The sequence below is a fragment of the Salminus brasiliensis genome, chromosome 4, assembly GCF_030463535.1.
Source record: "Salminus brasiliensis chromosome 4, fSalBra1.hap2, whole genome shotgun sequence".
NCBI lineage: Eukaryota > Metazoa > Chordata > Actinopteri > Characiformes > Bryconidae > Salminus > Salminus brasiliensis.
Window position 1 is genome coordinate 18,982,651 of NC_132881.1, and position 7,317 is coordinate 18,989,967.

At 38.4% G+C, this 7,317-nt stretch overlaps 1 long non-coding RNA gene across 2 annotated transcripts in view; it reads left to right on the forward strand.

Moving 5' to 3' along the window:
- LOC140554462 (uncharacterized) overlaps positions 1–6,172 on the forward strand; it is a 34,168-nt gene extending 27,996 nt beyond the window's left edge. For both annotated transcript variants that reach the window (XR_011979615.1, XR_011979614.1), the window contains exon 3: positions 5,309–6,172. This is a non-coding gene — a long non-coding RNA (uncharacterized lncRNA). The remainder of the gene's footprint in view (positions 1–5,308) is intronic.
- Positions 6,173–7,317: the final 1,145 nt, after the last annotated feature.

Sequence of the window (7,317 nt, forward strand, 5' to 3'; positions counted from 1 at the left end):
GTGATTGTTCATTCTTTTAAATATTGTTTGAACTAAACTCCTGAACATTTTGCAAGAAAATGGTGTAGAAATGTCAGTTTTTGTTTTTCTATGTGAATTATATTTGCTTAATATGTGATTATATCACTGCTTAAATTTGTCATTCAAATTAGAAATCATTTTCAGTTCTTTTTTTTTTTTTTTACTGCATAGTCATTACATCTTGGTTAATATTCTGCTGTGCTAAAGTGTTTTGTTCACCAAGTTCACCCGGCCACTTTAAGTCATCTTTTAAGCTTGGGGATGCACTGACCTTGAATACTTGTGTAAAATGTACGTTTGTATTTTGTCTCTTTGAGCTGTTCTTAGTCGGTAGACAGATATTAGCCTCCCACTTCCTGTTTAAGGCTGTTTTGTTTACCATTTGAAGGTGCTATATTTTTAACCCTCCCTCAACCAATGGTCCGTTTGAACCTTAAAAAAAAAAACAAGGACATGAATGTAAACTCACAAGAAGTTGACAGACTCTTGAGTTGAGCAGAATTAAAACACAGCCTTTTCTTGATGTGCCAATAGAAGAGAAATGCATTTGTCAGAGCTTGCGTAAGCTCATTGCTGGGATTTTTCACAGTATGAGTACATACATTGAAAGGTAGATGTTAATGCTGATGTCTAATTGATGTCTAAAATCTTCATTTTAAAGGTCTCACTGTTTCATCATTCTGTAATATACAGGAGCCTGTGGCAAAATAGAGCAGCATGGTCAATAGGAAACCATGGTGTGCTTCTCTGATCGCCTGACTAACTCCAGTAGTACTTTGTGGCAAGCCAGTGTATCACATACAGGCTTTGTTTAATTTCTTCCTACAACATGGCATGAATCTTGGCCTCTACTTTTGTACTGCAAATGTCTATTTTAGTGCATCTCTCTCTTTCCTTCTCTCAACAGCTCAAGTGACTGATTGCATTTGCTAATGAATAACTTTCTGACACTCTTGGCACTCACTCACCTCACACCCACCGAGCAGACAGATGCTGTCTGACCTGGTTCTGTCCTCCCTCTTGTGTGGGAGGCATGTGCTGATCACCAAGGTCCAGGGTCGATAATAGATGTGGCCTGTGCAAATGTATATGTTAGATGTATATGTTAGATTGCACCACATCGATTTAGATGGATTACAGTAGTAGCTGCATGCATGCAGCATGTTTGACCCAAGCAACCAGATGTTCACACTCTGTAGGTTTTATGGTTGTAAAATAGTATATTTTGTTCTTAAACAGCCAACCAAAGCATAAAAAGCCAACATGGGCCACAACACTCATTTGTGGAAAAGTGCGCTCAGGAGGCCGCAAACATGGTGCACGAAGGGAACCAGTGGTTAGAGTGATCTACTGCCATGTGGGCCATAGATATTTAGGAAATATCTACTTTCAGTCCAGCCTGTGGCCCTCATTGCCACATTTATCATGCATTCGTATTCTCATTACACGCCAGTAACAGCAACAAAGTGAGAAATATCAAGAATGGGCCTTTGTGTAAGCGTCTGAATTATGTTTGGAATGTTTCTGGCCCTTTAGATGCCTCTGTATCATTTATAGGTAGGTTTGGGTGGCATATTTATCTATCCCTTAAGCCATTTCTGCCTTTTAATCTCCTTTTTAATGTGCAGGGCATTAATCATGTGATTTCTCGATGCTGTTGTCACATTTATTGAACCAATAATGGTAGGTGCCAGTATCTGTTACTTTTCATGTGCATGTCTGTTGGGCATATATGCCGATGTTTCTTCATGCTTAAAACAAAATTGGGACTAAATCCACCTGGATTGACATTACAGAGAAATGTAATATTTATTTGTAGAGATTTGGAAATGCAGTACAATGAAATAGAATCCATCGAAATCAGCCAGTGCCACCTACACATTCTGCTCTGTCACAGTACAATAAAGTGTATTATTATCAGTCAAACCAGTACATTGCTCAAATCAAAAATCTAATTTTATTTGTCACATACATAGTCATACACAGTATAACTTGCAGTGAAATGCTTTTTTGACAGTCTGCCCACATCAAGCTATACAATAAAAATCTACATTTAAACTTAACTAAACCTTAACTTAATGAAGTACAAAAGTGCAAAAGAAAAATAAAAGAAAAATGAAGAAAATAAAAATAGAATAAGTTACATTTAAGTTAAAGAATAGAATATAAAAATATGAAAATATAGAAATATAAGCAAAAAAAAAATACAGAATACAAATATACAAATATATATACAGAGATGAAATAGTGCGTGTCTGTGTGTGTGTATATATATATACATACATATACATATGTACATATTTATCTGTATGTGAGTGTATGTGTGAGTTAAAAAGAAATATTTTCATTATTGTCCGTAGTGTGTTTTCCGTGAGCCATGGTTGTGTATTGTAGTGAGTGAGGGTCCAGTTTGTGTATGTAGATACTTTGATTTAGTGTCCTAAGTCCCTGTCCCCATTCAAGGCACGGATGGCTTGTGGAAAGAAGCTCCTCCTCATTCTCTCTGTGTTAGCCTTCAGGGTTCTTAAGCGTTTCCCCGAGGGCAACAGAGAGAACAGTCCATTGTTGGGATGACTGGGGTCCTTCACAATCTTCTTGCTAACAATTGCTAACAATTTTCTGCCAATACCGGTATGATATCAGTGTGTATCCTAATTATTTTAACATACAAAAACCAGGATCCAACAGGTGTATGGATTGTTATTTTGCATGTGACACATTTTGAGCAAAATAGCACATGAATAGGAATATACTTATGAGTATAATAGGAATATAATATAATTTTTAAGTCACCTTTTATGCACCATGAATAAGCAAATCAGTAATACTTCCCTAATGATTTGATTTGAAAATGTTTAGTGCATGGTGATGAAAGGTGATCTGCCATGGGTGCCATAAATGTTGATAAATCAACAAGAAATATTTAGTTTCATTCTTATTAAAATAACACGTCTTAAAAGTAACATGGTACCTTCAGGTGACCGAGTGAGAGATGTGGGTAGAAATGGGACTTTGTGTAGGCATCTGTGCCATAGTTTGGATGTTTTTGGGTGGCATATTCATTTAATTCTTGACATTGTACATCTGTTCAAAGAAGGGCTTTTAATATGGGGACAGAAAAATCTGCTGCCAGCATTCACTTTGTGGTGTGGTGTTCCAGCTGGTGACTTATTCATGCGGGAGTGCTGCACGTTAATTGATGCACCAGATAATGCTCTCTGCTTTCTCACGTTGGTATTTTAAAGAAGTTGCCACTGGGAGCTGTCTTTAAATCTGAAAGGAAGGACTGTCGGCACCTAACAAAATATCTATGAAACGAAGAAACAATGTCATTCTGTCCATATTTCCCCTCTGATTCATTTATGGCTCATTTTACATTGAGTGACCTCCAAAGTGAATCTTAATTATCAGCTCTAGCCATCGTAAAAGACACTGAATGTGGAGAGATATTGTGAATTGTCCTTGCTTAATGAGTGTGTCATGTCATGTGATTATGCTCCGCTTGTGTACGCACAGTGCCGTTTGTGTGGACATGCAGACACACACTCTGGGCGTATGGGCCTTGTTGAGTCTGTCCTGCATGTGTGTTAAAGTATCCAGGCACTCTTGATTGTAGTGTCAGGTTTCGTACCAGGCTGCCTGGCTGCTGTCTCTTTCTTTATGATCACCGCTGTGGCCTCTGGCACAGGAGAGACATGAGTTATAAAGCATTAAGCACTCTTTCACCCTGCCTCTAACAAAATATACACAAACTAAAAAACATTTCAGCAACTTGTATAATGTTTACATTTTTACATAGTTAAACGTGTTCATGTAGAAGATTCAATTGATTGTCTTATAGCTGAACTATTTTGACAACAATTGGACAAATATTTCTCCAGATTTATCTGAAGCCCTTTTGTTGTATGTATTGTTTACCATACGCGCTTTTACGATTACCGAGTTTTATGTCTAAGACAATGTTGCAATGTTGTTCTTTCAGGATGTGGGCTTTGAGACAAATTACTGCTAATAAGTGAAAATGTGCTGGTGTTAATGAGCTAGCACGTGGGGCGTGGGGGATTAGTAGGAACACCTATACACTTATTCATGCAGTTTTATGCATGCAGTCTAATCATCCAATTGTGTGGCAGCAGTGCAGTGAATACAATTATGCATATACTGGCAAGCAGTTGCAGGACATTTTAAGCATGATGGATGGTGTCGATGAGCTGGTTTGTGCATTTATAGAACTGCAGAACACTTTATTGATGATTTAAGATGAGCAGAAAAGCATCTCAGAATGCACAACACGTAGAACCTCGAGGCAGAAGGGCTACAGCGGCAGAGAACTACGTCAGGCTCCACATGTATCTGCCAAGATCTGAAAGCTGAGGCTGCAGTGGGCACAGGCTCACCAAAATTGGACTGTTGTAGACTTGAGAAATGTAGCCTGGTCTGAGGAATTTCACATGGCATACACATGGTATGATACATGCCAGTATGGGATAGTGAAGGTGGTCTAATGGTGTGTGGAATGTTTTCTTGGCACACATTAATACCAATGTTTCATTACTTGAATGCCACAGTCTATCAGAGTATTGATGCTGATCAGGTTCATTCCTTCATTACCAAGGTTTTCGGTGTTCTTCAGTGACTTTTACCATCACCAGATCTGAATCCAATAGCATACCATGAGGATGTGGCAGATTGGGAGATTGGCAGCATACAAATGGTGCTGAAAAAGCTGAAAATGCAGTTGAGTGATACAGTTATGTCAACATGAACCAGATTTATTTTCAATAGTACATGTTTAATCTAGAACCATTCGCAAAACTGGCCATGTTCAGCACTGTTAAAGAGCTTGTGATACTCTTTTAACTATGTTGACAGTTCTGCTGTTAGAAATGATTAATAATGGACATAAAACGGCCCTTCAGAGGTTTTGCATGTAGCATTTGTGCCATAACTGAATGTTTGAATATTTTCAGAGCAGTCCCTTTTAGTCTTACACCTTTTAGTCAAGGAGTCAACACAGAGTGTTCTTACTCATGATTTGATGTGGATAAGGGGGAGAGAAAAGCAAACAGGAAAATTAAAAGAAAAGCTGGGCTGTTGAGGGCAGCGCCTGAGGCAATGAAACCTCAGACCTGCTATTAGTGCTGTGTGTATGTGGAGTGGAGTGGAGAGGAATGGCTGTAGACAGGTGCTACAGCTCCAGGCCAGGCGCTCCTGAGGTTTCAATAATGAGTGTTCGGATGTGAGGCCGCTTACTGAGCTCCATTAACCAAAGTGTCTCTTTGCACAGGTCGCCAGAGGAAGAATCAGGCTGAGTGTGAGGAAACGGAAGACTGCTGTGGCTCAGGTATCGGCTGTTGGGGACTCTGCTGCATCTATTCCTTTGATGTCTTTAGGAAATTAGTGGGATTTGGAATTTCTTGATTAACAATTATAACCAATAATGAACACATTGCATGCGACTAATACTCACACCAATAACCAATACATTTTTTTAAATTAAATCATTTTAGATCAGTTCATTCTAATGATCAGTAGATCATTATAATCCTTATAAGAAAGTAGGAATTATGCACGAAAGTAGCAATTATGTCAATATTCTATGTACGCATCAACTGATGCCAGTACATATACATTTATAAAATGTCGAAAATTAAACTAAATCTAGGTACTCTGATCAGTGCCACAATTGTAGGTCAGTGTAGCAGTGTAGTTCCGTGCATGTGTGTGTTGGCATAGCAGTAGCATTCCTGCCTGGATGGGAAATTGCACTCTAGCCTTCCGTGTGTGCTGATGGTGCCATTATTGAATCTTCACCATTCAAAGTGAACAGAAAGTTAAGAAACGTCCATGTGTGCATGAGCTAAAAAAAAAAACTATTGGTTGCAATTATCGCCTGTAATTCCAATATCACACCAATAAAATGGCATTATAATTATAACTGCATTTCCCAATTCACCGGCTAATAATATGTAAACTGCTAATCTGTGGTGCACTGTTTTAAAAGATGTGCTGTATGTGGAAGTGTAAAGTCATGCAAGAGGCCATAGAGATGGAAAATATGATCAGTTTGAGATGAAAGACTGATAAACTTGATGAGGTTGAGTAATGTAAACACCTAATTGGTTGCAATAAATGCTACCCTGAAAAACATGATCGGCTTGACATTTGTCTCTTTCTGTGGTCGGAGATGGGACCTGAAAGTGTTTGTTTTAACCTGTGTGTTTACATTTGATCTGTCCTCCTACTTGTCTGCCAGTCGTGAGCAGAGTGGTTGAGCTGTGGTTAAATGAACACTATGCATTCCCAGACTCTATGAGGACACGTGTAGCATTTTCAAATGTCACTCTCTCTCTCTCTCTCTCTCTCTCTCTGACTGACTCTCTCACTCTCTCTCTCTATCTCTCTCTCTCTCTCACCTCACACAAACACACACTGACACCCACATGATCAGACTCGTTCTTAGTCGTGCTGGTTTTGGAGATATACAGGTACTCTGTGTGCAGCACATATGCAAAATTTGTGCATGAACAGTGTCTTTTTGGCCTGTCAAGTGGTTTCTACTTAGTTTTTCACACAGCATCTAGAGGTTTGGGTAATGCCTCTACATTCAAATGAAGACCTCCTCCTTCAGAGCAATATCACTAGCTACATTGCAGTAAGAGCTGTTTTCACAACCGTGGTGTAATGTATGCTATAAGTCATACATAGTATACAAGTTCATTTAAGGTCACAAGAATACTCATGCATGCATCACATCTGATAAACGTGGACGTCTAATGAGTCATATTGTTGAAACATGAAGAACCTGCGTACACCATTATTATCAGCTCTACATGACTGTTGAATTATATTTGTTTTTAATGTAAGCAACTAATGTGCTAAAACATTGGATATTTTGCTAAACACAGCTGCTGTTGAATGAAAAACAAGTATCTCCAATTTTGTCTATTTCTAGTTTTCTATATCGTTTGAACCCTGTAGCTGCTCTGTACACTGTGTGAATAATTCTGCAGGAATAGACCAATAGAAATGCTCTAAATTGGAATAAACTCTTATTTTACATTGACTTTCATACAAAGTTTAGAACATTTTTGCCTTCTCCTGTACAGTAACCATTTTGTAGATGCATGTTTTTCATTGGACAGTGATTATTTTGATTTTTTTTTTTTTGGCCCAACCTTAAACAGCTGAAAAGTCTGGAGTGTGGATGAGTGTTGACCTCATAAGGGGAAAAAACATGAGATACACTGATGATCTAGGTCCAATCATAAATGAAGCCAATAACAGTGAATAATC